Source organism: Ixodes scapularis, unplaced genomic scaffold (genome assembly GCF_016920785.2).
Source record: "Ixodes scapularis isolate PalLabHiFi unplaced genomic scaffold, ASM1692078v2 PGA_scaffold1__304_contigs__length_218370807, whole genome shotgun sequence".
NCBI classification, from domain to species: domain Eukaryota; kingdom Metazoa; phylum Arthropoda; class Arachnida; order Ixodida; family Ixodidae; genus Ixodes; species Ixodes scapularis.
Window position 1 is genome coordinate 41,994,094 of NW_024609846.1, and position 12,944 is coordinate 42,007,037.

At 47.3% G+C, this 12,944-nt stretch overlaps 1 non-coding gene across 1 annotated transcript; it reads right to left on the reverse strand.

Annotated features, from left to right (window-relative positions):
- Positions 1 to 8,900: 8,900 nt before the first annotated feature.
- On the reverse strand, positions 8,901 to 8,982 carry Trnas-cga. Its single transcript has one exon. It is a non-coding gene; the product is annotated as a tRNA-Ser (tRNA).
- Between the last annotated feature and the right edge of the window lie 3,962 nt (positions 8,983 to 12,944).

Below are 12,944 nucleotides of genomic sequence, written 5' to 3' on the forward strand. Positions count from 1 at the left end.
TCCCTCCCCCTCCACCCTTCCGCCTTTGTTCTAACATTCTCGGTCTCTTCATTCCAGTAATTAGTGCTATCTTTAAAATGTTCTAATGGTACACCTAAATACTTGGTGGGTAATTTTTCCCACTTAACGTTCATATAGACTTCGGGCTTATACGCCCAGTCACCGTGCCAAAACCCTATGGTTTTATTCCAATTAACTGCACTCCCTGTTTTTGCACAGAAGGAAGTGGTAACGTTGACCACCTCGCGAACACTCTCTTGGTCCGCGCAGAAAACCGCCAAATGGTCCGCATAGGACAGTACTTTTACTTCACTGGAATTTAATGTAAAACCACGTATACTACCGTGTTGAATAAGTTTCAAACAAAAGGGTTCCAGAAAAATGGCAAAAGGCAGAGGCGAAAGAGTACAACGTTGTCTGACTGAACAACGTATATCAATGCTTTCAGTAACACACTTATTGACGACTAAACATGTAGTGCAATTTCGATAAGCCATCTTCACCCCATTTAAAATAATGGACCCTACGTTGACGTGTTCGAGAATACGAAAAAGAACCTGGTGCGAAACACGGTCACAAACGCCTTCTCAAAGTCAAGTTGCAGCATTGCAACTCGGCTGTTGAAGGCGTCACAGCATTCTAAAATGCATCTAGCTACATGTATATTCGTACAGATTGTACGGCCTTTTATGCCGCACGTCTGATCCGGTCCTACGAGCACTTTAATAACTCCCTGTGGTCGTTTTGCCAATATCTTCATGTATATTTTGTAATCCACGTTCGTTAAAGTTATCGGCCTGTAAGATTTCACGGCTAAAAGCTGCGCTGAGTCATCGCACTTCGGGATAAGCACAGTGTGTGTTTTTAAAAAGGATGGTGGCAACAGTTGTTTATTACAAGCCTCGGTTAGCACCTCGTACAGCGCAGGAGCTACCTCACCCTTAAAAGATTTATAAAACTCGGCTCCAAGGCCATCGGGTCCCGGAGTCTTGCTATTCCTTAACTCGTCGATAGCTGCCTCGACTTCCAGGACAGTGATAGGCATTTCTAGACCTTCGCACACCTCCTGTTCTAACTGGGGCATCAAAAACAAGAATTCCGTTTCAAAGCCGTCATCTACAGGTGTGATAGGCCCAAGCAGATTGCGATAATACTCCACAAAAGCCTTTTTAATGTTTGCTTTATCCCGCGTCACCGTAGTTCCGTAACAGATTTCTTTGATTTCACTACGCTGCGCATACCTTTTTTCGTCGCCGAGTGCGCGCTTTGTCGGAACTTCGCCCATCCATAACTTATCACTACGCGCCCTTACTATTGCACCCCTGTACTTCTCAGTATCAATCATTTCTAGTTGGTTTTTACACTCTCTTATTTCACGCTCGAATTCACCAGGATTCACGCTTTCTAGGGACAAAAATACGTTTAACTGACGACTCTTTTCCTTTTTTTGATAACTTAGTATGCTACTTCTCTCGATTGCAGCCATTTTAACTTCTTCTTTAAAAAAGATCCCACCGCACCCCCCATGATGTACGCTCGTTTCTATACAAATTTTCAAAACATTTGCTCACACGTGCCCTAAAATTCTCATCCTGAACAAGACTGCTGTTAAGTTTCCAAAGGGCCCAATCCCATCGTGGATATTTGACCTTATCCCCAGGGGTAAACATGACCAAACCGCGGTCACTGAACGACACATGTTTAACCGCGTAATCACTACAAAGCGGCAGAAGTTCGGCCGAGATATACGCCCTATCCAGCCTCGCATGGCTCCGGCCTTGGAAATGCGTGAATTGAACATTGGCCTGACTCATGCAGGCCGCAACGTCCTCCAAAAAAAAAAAAAAAAATCAGAAACAAGATCGTTCAAATAAAAGGAACTTGAATCTCGAATGGGAGCGTGATTCGCTCGATCTTCTGGTCTACAAACACAATTAAAATCCCCAAGACAGATTATGACTCGATTGCAATTGAGATACGTACCGAGATTTTCAAAGAACAATTTGCGTTCACTTTCGCGATTTGGCGCGTACACACAAATCACGCGCCAAGCAACGTTTGAAAAAGAAAAATCGCACAAGACAATTCGACTGGAGGCGCAAGAATGCACGGCTGTTTCTACAACCCCGATCGACCGGCAAACAAACAAACAACATCCGCTGGACAACCCTACAGCAGGCGACACGCAAACGTTAAAATAATTCTGAAAAGGTCGCACCATACGGTCAGTCTGCTCCTGGCTTTCAATTTTCGTTTCCTGAACGGCGATAATGTCCAGCTCGTTTTCAGAAAATAACCGGCTCAGCTGGCATTGCCGACGCCTGGCTGCCAGACCACGAACATTAATCGTCGCCACGCGAAAGGCCGCCTCAAGGTTTATTGTCATTCCAGGGAGAGAAAGACCGTATGGTGCTTACCTCGGGTTCCGACGGCCTGACCGTCGAGCAAGCGGACTCATATTATCGAAAAGGCCCAGGCACACCAGGTCAGGGAGGTGGCTTTGCCACCTTTCGTTCGTCTGCAGAAGCGTTCGACTTGATGTCAAGCCTTTTCCTCCTGAGGGGTGGCGCCTTGGAAGGTGGTTCTTCCTGACTCGTCGCGTATGGGTCTACGCCCACGACGTCCCTCGTGCGTTTCGTGGCCAGGCCGCCTGTCGAGGCGTCCAGGACTTCCATCGGTGCGTCGCCAGTCGGCTCAGGTATAGTGTCGTCGCGCACGGCAGCTGCTTCGTCACCAGGTTTCGTCGCTTCGACGGACGCATCGTCCGGAATCACAGCCTGGCGTGCCGCCCTCAGCGCCACGTTGTCCGCGGTCCGGGCCACGTCGCCCTCGGGTGCAGCCGTTGCGTTTGGCGTTGGCGCAACTCCGGCGTTCGGACCCGAGATGGCCTCCTCCGCATCAGCTTCGTCCATGAGAAGCTCGTACTTCTCCTCACCTCCCACGGGCGCTGCTGCCGCCGCGTAGGTCCTGACGCACTGGAAGCCGTCGTGGCCGAACCGCCGGCAGATGTTGCACTTGGGGACGCGGCACTCCTTACGGATGTGCCCCGTCTGTTGGCACCGCAGGCAAAGCGGCGCCCTGCCCGGGACGACGACGACGAGGGCGAGTTCACCGGCGACACGCAACTGGTGTGGAATGTCGCCGGGGGTGACGCCCCCCTTCAGCCGCAGCACCACCGTCCGTGTCATAGTGCTGACGCTGAGGCAACCGTCGATGCGCCACCGCTCCCTGGATACCTCCAGGACTCTGCCGTAGGGCGCCAGGGCTGCCCTCACAGCGTCGTCGGCGACGTTGAAGAGCAGCCAGTGGATTTTCAGGCGTACGTCCCGGTTACCCGGGTCGACGACGATGCACCGCCGCCCCTTGACGGCAAGCTCGGACTCCGCCAGCAGTTTCTTGGACTCCTCGGTGGTCTTGAAGGTGACTGCCCAGACATGATTCATTTGATACGCCCCGAGTGCGACGACCTCGGGGAGTAGTCCTAGGCGGGCGAGTGCGTCGCGAAAGTCTTCAGCGAGGTACGGACGCGCCTTAACATCCGCATGCAAAAGAACCGTATTTATCACGAGTGACCCGGTAGGCAGCGAAGGCAGAATGACAGTGTAGTCCTTATCTTCAGCGTTCCTGATACCGCGGCCCGCCTGGGCCGCTGAGACCGCTCCCTCGGAGCTAGACATTCTGCGTCCGATCGCGACGGCTGCCGGAAGTGGAATCATCGGCCACGACTGCTTGCTTTTTCCTTGCGAGACGCTAGATTACATATGCGTTATTGTACATGGTTAGGGACTAACATACCAGAGATTGATCGCGACTAATTTTAGGTAAAAACGGCTCCTTGTTGTTCCTGCTCTTCATAGTTTATAGGTAGGGTTCTGCGTTTTCGGTTTCTATTTCTTAAAAATTCGGCGTACTTTTTTCGGTGTTTATTTTAAAATTCAATTTTCGGTTTTTTTCGGCGTATATTTATGACCACAAAAGTTTATCGGCTTTTTTCGGTGAATATAAAATAAACACCAACGGACACCGGATCGGATGATCCTTGTAGCTCTGATATTTGTGATCACTCAAAGAATAACGCTACAGGTACATTGAAAAAGAAATGGACACTTTATTTGACAAATGTGTGCAGCTCTAAAAGAAACAAGGAAAAACTTGAGAAGCACGAACAAGTCAGATATGAAGCTTATGCCCGAAAAACATAGAACTTCACCTTCTGTACATCAGGATTATGTTATCTTATAATAGCACACCCAGATGTACGTTCCCAGGTTCTCCTCATTGGTCCGCACTCTTTCTTTCCTGTTAATATGACCCTGAGCTTCGGGAATGCCCTCTCAACGCTAACACTGGACACTGGCAGGCTGAGGAGATGAAGCGCTGCCTGAGCCAAAATCGGCCAATCAACCAATTGTGACCGCCGAAAGAGAGACGGTGCGACTTTGTGAAGCTCAACACAGCATGCAGAGCTTGCATCAAGGCAGTCTTCCTTACAACGAGTTAGAGGACACGCTCGTACATGGCGAAGTTATGGGGCATTTCGGACTTCACGTTCCGATCGATGATGCGCACATTATTCCAAAACGTCGAGATGGCATCCGTGTATCTTATACATTCGGACACGTTTCGATAGACACTGTTGTTCCACGTTTTCGCCACGGCTCTGCGGTACGACTGGAAGGTCAAAGTGACCTTTTCCAGTTAAAACCGAGTTTTCGAAAATTGATTCGACGCACTTTTTTCGGTTTTAATAAAAAATGCCGAACCTAAAAACTGACCTTTTTCGGTTAAAACCGAATTTCCTAAAATGAATTCGGCGTACTTTTATCGGTTTTTATCGGTTTAAACCGAAAACTCCGAACCCTATTTATAGGTTCTGAACAATAATCGAGCCGTTCCCGCCTTCTTGGTGGTGAACCTGACCGACGATGTATCTTGTTGGCTAATCTTCTTTTCGGGAAGCGATGCCCGTGTGAACGCGACCGAAAAGGTGGCGCGCCTCCGAAAGAAGCTGAGCGCGCTCCTCTCTTCTGGAGTGAGATCTATCGAGGCCTGTCAAGCACCCGAAGGAGAAACACTGATGCTTCCAATGGCCGCTCGACGTTGCTATGACGCCCGACTTTCGAGGCCCAGAGAGAGATTTTGGACTTACAGAAATAAGAGATGTGGTGTAGGCTAGCTGGTGAGCGTTCACACTTGAAGAAACTCCGAGACAAGGAAAAAGGAAGGGACAAATACAACGAAATCTCTGAGACTTCGTTGTGTTTGTCCCTTCCTTCTCCCTCGTGTCGTCCTTTTTTTTTTTTTTAAGTATGAGCTTTTGGAAGAGTTTGATTCTTGACCTGTTTTGCATCTGAGTCAAAGTGGCGAGAGCCGAGGACAGAAAACCAACATGGCGGCGAGCGACAGGCGGAGAAGTGTGTACGGCCGACACGGGCTGGTGCAGTTGGTGGCGTGGTGCAGATTTCTCTAGTCGCGACGAGTGCAAGCACTGCAGATAAATATGCCTGGGTATAACTAAGGTGTGTACTTTCCGGTGTTTATGAATAAGAACAATCGGCGGATAATTTTCGGTTTTTATTTGTTCTTGAAACACCGGTGTATTTCGGCTGAACGACTCGTGGGGTGGCATTTTGTTCTGAGTCAGCAAGGCGCGCCTAGCTGGGCTTTGCTTGTGGGCGAAGTTGAGGGACTCACAGGCGAGTTTGGCGGGTCCATGCCTCTTTTTTCGCTGCCTGAACTTGTGATGAGTGCGAACATCCCGAAGAAAAATCTTCCGTGCCAAAATAGGAAAATTTTGGCTTTGGATCATGGATTAAAGTGGATTTTGAATTTTAAAACAGGGTTGCCAAACGCAACTTTCAAAAGATTACGCGTGATCGCCGAGAAACCGCCAACCGCCTCTCGGTGTGTCTGAACGGGGTCGCTCGCGAACCGCATCCGCAACCGCTTCGCGAACGCGAATCCGCTTCCAGTGTGAATGCGCCATTAGGGATGTGGGGAAATTTTGTAACCAGTCATCCGTGCACGCGTGAAACGATACCGCGTATTTGCCCAAGCTTCGAGCGCCCTATCATTAGGGAATTGTAGTAGACCATTTCCGCAGCCCGCTAAGCACCCGGATAGCGCTCCGTAATCCGCCACAAGACCTCGAACTATGCAGACAAAGCTGGCGGCGCGCATGCGCAGCTGCGGCGTTTTCTTTACGGATACCGTAGCGGAGGAGAAAAACGGTCTACTACAATTCCCTATTGAAATGGCCGTGCTTTATCTCTCTCCGTGGGGATCCGATAGCACCGAAGGGAATCTTTTGGAAACAGCAAAGCCCGTGGCCCGGAGACTATAGTAAGTTACAGGTCAAGAAGGTAGCGGAAAATGGCCTTCAAAGGGAATCATATATCCCTCCGCCACCTCCGCATCCAATAGCGTCCCATCGTTTCCGTGACGTGAGGAGGGTCTTGCCTTCCTGTACATATTTGCCTTATCTTTCGACTTTGACTTAGCTTTGTGGAAGCCACGAGAGGGAGATTCGAGTTTTCCCTCTCCGATGGAAACAAATACAACTTTCGGGGATTAGCTTCCCCCTCCCATGGATACAAAGGCTGCTTTCAGGGGCTCGGTTCCCGTCCCTCCCCGATGAATATAAAGGTTGCTTTTTTAAAAAGTGGGGTCGGAGACAAGTTGGCACCACTCTGTAGCCAATATATATCCATTGAAGCGGAACAAGGAGCGCTTCCAGTGAACTCTTCTTTGGACTGCGGAGGGATTTGAAACCGGCACATCACGCTTGTGGGAGCAGCTTCTCCTACCTTTCGAAGTCAGCCTCCTTGTCAACTATAACCGTTTGTGAAGAGTGGGCTTCTCCCGAGATGAAAAGTTAGCGCCGGCTGGCGTGTTTTATTGAAAATGGGAAGGAGAAAGAGAAAGTTTGAGTAACTACATTGACTACCTCGAAAGCTCCTCTCCCGATATGAAGCTCGAGGCATGTTACGTCTCGGTTACCTTCTCGCGCATCGCTGCTCGAATTTATTCTTCACTCTGTTCCGCACAGCACTGTTCCGCACACTCGTCGTGGCTGTCCGGAACACAGTGAAGAATAGATTCGAGCATCACCTGGACGCCGTCGTCCTGCCAGGCTTCAGTGCCGTGGGACTCGACACGGCGTCAGTCACGACTTCTTATTTTATTTCGTGCGTGTTTCTTCGCCCCGCTGAACTTTGTTTCTTGGGTGCGGTTCTGCTGAACGTTTTTTGGAATATCTTTTTACTGTTTGTTAGCATTGTTTACTTGTTGGGTTTATTTCGTCATGGCGGAGCGGCCTGACGGTGCTGTATTGATCGTGCTCGCAGGCATTTGGTTGTGTCCCGTTTAGGGAATGCCCGGAGGAGTATGTTTCTCTTCTTGCCGTGTGCGGCTGAGTTTTTCCGTCTTGATTAATTTTTCTTTTACTTTTTTCTTTATTTTTACGTGTCGTCGATTTCTTTGTCTGACTCTCCACAGGCCCAGTGGACCTATCGCCTTGCCACCGCTCGAATCTAAATCTTTTACTTTTTTTTTTTAACGCAATTTTCGTTAAAATCGGAGTTGGGTAATTTTATTCCTATTTATTTTTTATTTATTTTTATTTCCTACCCCTCTCCGTGACCATCTCTCCGTGTGTTTCGGACCGTTTCTGTGTCTTCACTTGTGTGTATTACGGAAGTGAAAGGCCATTCCCTGGTGATCTGTGCGATGTGCGGTGAACGAACCCTGCCGTTTGGCTTCGGAAAGAATTGTATGTAATATATCAATGATGTGGGTGACTTTCTATGTCTTAGTAATATGAGAGCTAATAGCTAGTCATGCTAGTTTACAGTGAAAGTTTTATAAATCGAAGCAATACAACTTCTGACAGCTCTTCGATATTGAAGGTCTACTAGGCGTGCTGATTTGATTAGATATGTTGCTCGTGGTTTCCCGCTCTTATCAAAACAGAGATAACTATTCAATACCACAAATTCTGTTTATAATTGATTACGAAACGCAGACAAAAATTCAAGAAAACTTTTTCACATATCATAGAAACACACGGGTCGCCATGTCTGACTTAGGTCTTGCAAAACGAAGATATCTTTTTTTCCGATATTGAGGCTTAAATATAAAACATACAAACAAAATACACACTTTCTCGACTTACTTTTTGAGTAGACAACTATCAAATCCACATTTTAGCAAAAAAAAAGGTTTTTCGAGAAAATCGATTTAAAAATTTATACCTTTTGGGTTTAGCATGAAGTTAACGTAAACGTACAGTAAAGGATATTGTATACAGCTGAGTCATTTTATAATATCTATGAAGAACGTGTTTTGGGCTCTCCATATACATAAAAAGATATTGATGTAACCTAAGTACACCGCCAGTATTTAATTGCCAAATTTCGTCAACCCATGGGGCGTTTTTGACATTTTTACAGAAAAAAAGCAAAACCCCTAAAATTATTTCAAGGTGTTAGAGCCCTTTACCTGTGCTCACAGTGTGCTTGAAAAAAGTTAATATAATGTGGACTGAAAATCCACAGCGGGAGATCGAGCGAAACATCCGACCCACGTTGGGTGTTGAAAAACACTGCTTTCCGCCGCGGTCTCTTCTAAAAGTCGAGAAAAAAAAGTCCGACGACCTTGCGGTTTGCGGCTACTGCGTTCCTAGAGACGACGCCATAACATATATTCTTTTTCAGCGAAATTAAAAATTCGACCTTTTTTGCCTGCACGATTTCAGATGAAATCACATGTAAGCCTTTTTCCGTTGCGGTGAGTAGATTTCGCAGGAGCGATTTGGCCTGCGGTCTCTGAAACACCCTGTATTAGTTGGATGATCAGAGCCATAAATCCAAATACAAAACGATGAGAAAAAAAAAGTACTTCGCAGCCGGCAGGATTCGAACCTGCGCGGGAATTTCCCAATGGATTTCGAGTCCATCGCCTTAACTACTCGGCCACGACTGCTTGCTTTTTTCTTTTGAGACGCTTTATTACATATGCATTATTGTACAGGGTTAGGGACTAACATACCACAAATTGATCGCGACTAATTTTAGGTAAAAACGACTTCTTATTGTTCCTGCTCTTCATAGTTTATAGGTTCTGAACAATAATCGAGCCGTTCCCGACTTCTTGCTGGTGAACCTGACCGACGATGCATCTTGTTGGCTAATCTTCTTTTCGGGAAGCGATGCCCGCGGCATAGAGTTATTATAATGTACGCTAGAGGTTCAAGTGGCGCTAGTGTGCTGACGCAAATTGAAGCAGACAGCAACCAGTCGAAAATTGACTTCCGGTAATGCATTTCTATGGGAAAAAGTGAGTGCGTTTTCTCTCTGCGCTCGATCATAAGAGCAAATATCCCGAATAATTCATACGTACTAGGTAGCTTGGAACATTTCTCAGACAGGCCGACGAAATAATTGGTCAGTTACGGTGTTTTTCTTTCAAATTCATCGCATTAAAAACGGTGCTAAAACAGCTTCGTACGTGTATTTATGTGCACTGTCGGACACTGTTAGCGCGAACACGACGTCGGCGCTTTTCAGCGTGGGGGATATACCTGCCAAACGAACGAAGAACATCTGGAAATTAAGAAAGACGGCAAGAACTGCGCAGTAACACCGGATCAGTAACTACACGTGCATATACGATCAAAATTAATTGAAGGCCACGTAATCTATTCCTATTTTAAATAAGTAAGTACCGTTTTATTCTTTCTGCTCTGAGTGAAGCTGCTTGTTCTACGTTCAAAATATCACTCGCACGCTCGAAATCTTTGAGAACAAGTGCCCGATAAAAGCTGCCCGGCAGAGAAAACAATACGAAGAGACAACTTTTATAGCCCACGGACTTTATTCTCTACGTTTTGAATGTTTTTATCCGCTCATGCACGACGGGGTCATTTTTATATAGTGACAGGACTGGCATATTAGCAGTATATAAGCGTCACCGGATTGCTGCCGAGCCTTGAACACACACTACATTCCTTTCGATTGTAATTTTGCTTCGAATCGTCGCTTGTTTTTACACACTGCTGCGGAACACACGTTTGGGACTGAAATGTAGCGAAGTTAAACATCGGTCACTGATGAAGAAAAATGCGCTAACTAAAGCAATTACACTTTTACAGTGTTAATCAAGGTACATACTATTCGGTACGACCCAAATAACCAAAGTGTTCCGTGTTCTTTTCCGGCGAAGAGACAAAATGCACGCGCGCTTTCCCATAGAAATACACAGGAAGACTGGAAATGTAGACTGGTTGCTGTCTGCTTCAATTTGCGTCACGGAAGTCGCATAGACACTAGCGCCAGTTGAACCTCTAGCGTACATTATAATAACTCTATGGCCCGCGGGAACGCGACCAAAAAGGTGGCGCGCCTCCGAAAAAAGCTGCGCGCGCTAGTGAGATCTATCGAGGCCTGTTAAGCACCCGAAGGAGAAACGCTGATGCTTCCAATGGCCGCTCGACATTGCTATGACGCCCGACTTTCGAGGCCCAGAGAGAGCTTTTGGACTTACAGAAATAAGAGATGTGGTGTAAGCTAGCTGGTGAGCGTTCACACTCCGAGACAAGGAAAAAGGAAGGGACAAATACAACGAAATCTCTGAGACTTCGTTGTGTTTGTCCCTTCCTTCTCCCTCGTGTCGTTCTTTTTTTTTTTTTTCTTCAAATATGAGGTTTTGGAAGAGCTTGATTCTTGACCTGTTTTGCATCTGAGTCAAAGTGGCGAGAGCAGAGAACAGAAAACCAACATGGCGGCGAGCGACAGGCGGAGAAGTGTGTACGGCCGACACGGGCAGTACGGGCTGGAGCAGTTGGTGGCGTGGTGCAGATTTCTCTAGTCGCGACGAGTGCAAGCACTGCAGATAAATATGACTGGGTATAACTAATAGCGAGTTCGTTTCACGGCACTAGTGCCCACGCGTGCCCACTCGCAGCGTGGAACGGGTTCGTTTCGGCCGGCACTCCACGAGTGGTTGCACTCTCCGAGTTCGTTTCAGCGCTGACACCCCACGCGTGCATGCACTCGCTGCACCGAGAAAATCGGGAGTGCGCCAAAATGCAATCCCGCCATGCCTCGCTCCGGCGGGGCCGGCGTGGAGCGGGAGCAGACGACGAGGGTTCGTCTGCTACGATGTGTCGCGGAACCGAACGGAACAAAAAGTAGATTTTCTGATAGAAATCGCGTCCCGCGGGCAACGAAATCAAACGCGAGCTTGAATTATGCTATTTCCCGAAGGAAGTAATTAACCACCCGTGATTTATTTGCAGGTTTTAAATCGCTCTGTTGCCGTACAAACGCTGAAATATACCGGTGTGTAAAGAAATGCTCAGAACAAACGTAACAGCGGCCCCCGAGATGTCTATCATCATCCGTGTGCGGGTGGAAAATTTAACATTTGTCGGCAAAACTCCCCCAGCAAAAACCTCTGTCTGCCGAATAAGCATCAGAGAAAGCTAAAGATGGTAACTTTACCCGAGGATTGGGCAACATCATCATGTTTAACATTTACCTACGTCAGCTAACTTGCCCCGTCGTATTTTGTTCGAGAAAACTCTCGTTCTTGACGCCCTCACCAAGGCTATTTTCTGATCCACCTATAATGACGATCCAAATCGAAAGTCCCAGTTTTGCTGGATATTCCAACAGGCTAGTTTTAAGCCGTACCCTTTCAGTGGTTCACGCATAATACCATGCTCAAGCGGATCAAGCTTCTGCTCGGACAGCATCATCAGTTTTCTTCAGTGTAAACGGTTTAATTGAAAGATCGTAACCAGCTGCTTTGTATAAAACTGGGTGCGGAAATTTACGCCGTCTGTAACTATCTCTACGGCAGCCGAGCTGCTTGAAGTCATCGCAACTATAAACTACAGGTTGCAGCGACCAACGTTTGTAGATAAACGTTGGTAGCCGACTGCATTCTCGCATTCCCACGCATCACTCCGAACAGAAAGGCGCTAGTTTCGGTTTGAACTCGGTACCTTTTCTACAACATAGATGGCGGCAACATCAGTCTTCTGCACTCGGTGCATTTGGCGAGTTCGTTTGAATCCAGTTTTCCGTGCAACACACTGTGAGTGCGATGCATTCTGGGAGAGAACTCGAACGGTGCCAGTGCGTGTGAAACGAACTCGCTATAAGGTGTGTACTTTCCGGTGTTTATCAATAACAACAATCGGTGGATAATTTTCGGTTTTTATTTGTTCTTGAAACACCGGTGTATTTCGGCTGAACGACTCGTGGGGTGTGCCAACTGTTGAAGATGCCTTTTTTTCTTGCCGCAGCCCTAACTTCCGCCTCAGAATCGGCAAAAAGACGCACAGCTTCACCTTGTTTCTTAGTTGCAGCCTTTGTCATCGAAACTAAAGAGAATACGCGGAGAATACGCGTTTCGCTGTGGGAGTGGCAGGATTTTCAGAGAACCTTCTGCGGACAAAAGATCACCGGACATACTCGTGAACCCGGACAAAAGCTCACAGAGATAAAATTGTTTGCTTTTCTGCATAAGCTCAAATAACATCACAAAATAAGCAGCACATTTTATGAAAAATAGTATGTATGACTCGCGCAAGGTATGTTTCTTATTTAAGGAAAGGATGTTTATTGCTCAAATCCTTAAAGGCCACTACTGCCTCCCACTGCCTCCAGCAGTTTCGGCATGTCTCTGTCAAACTGATAGTCCACAGAGAGCTTCCTCAGGCGGTTCTGAAGACGCATCGTTGCTTTCCGAAAACTCTTCACCGGGAGCTCACCTTGGCGTGCTTGCAACAAAGCTACGTTTTATTCTGTTGAAAACGTTCGATCAACCTCCAGACACTTGGATGGTCCTGTCCCACAAGCCTCTGGAAACCGTTGTTCTGCCCTTCACACGAATTATTGTCCCTTTCCTCGTCTTTTGGCGTGACCCTATTAGCCCAT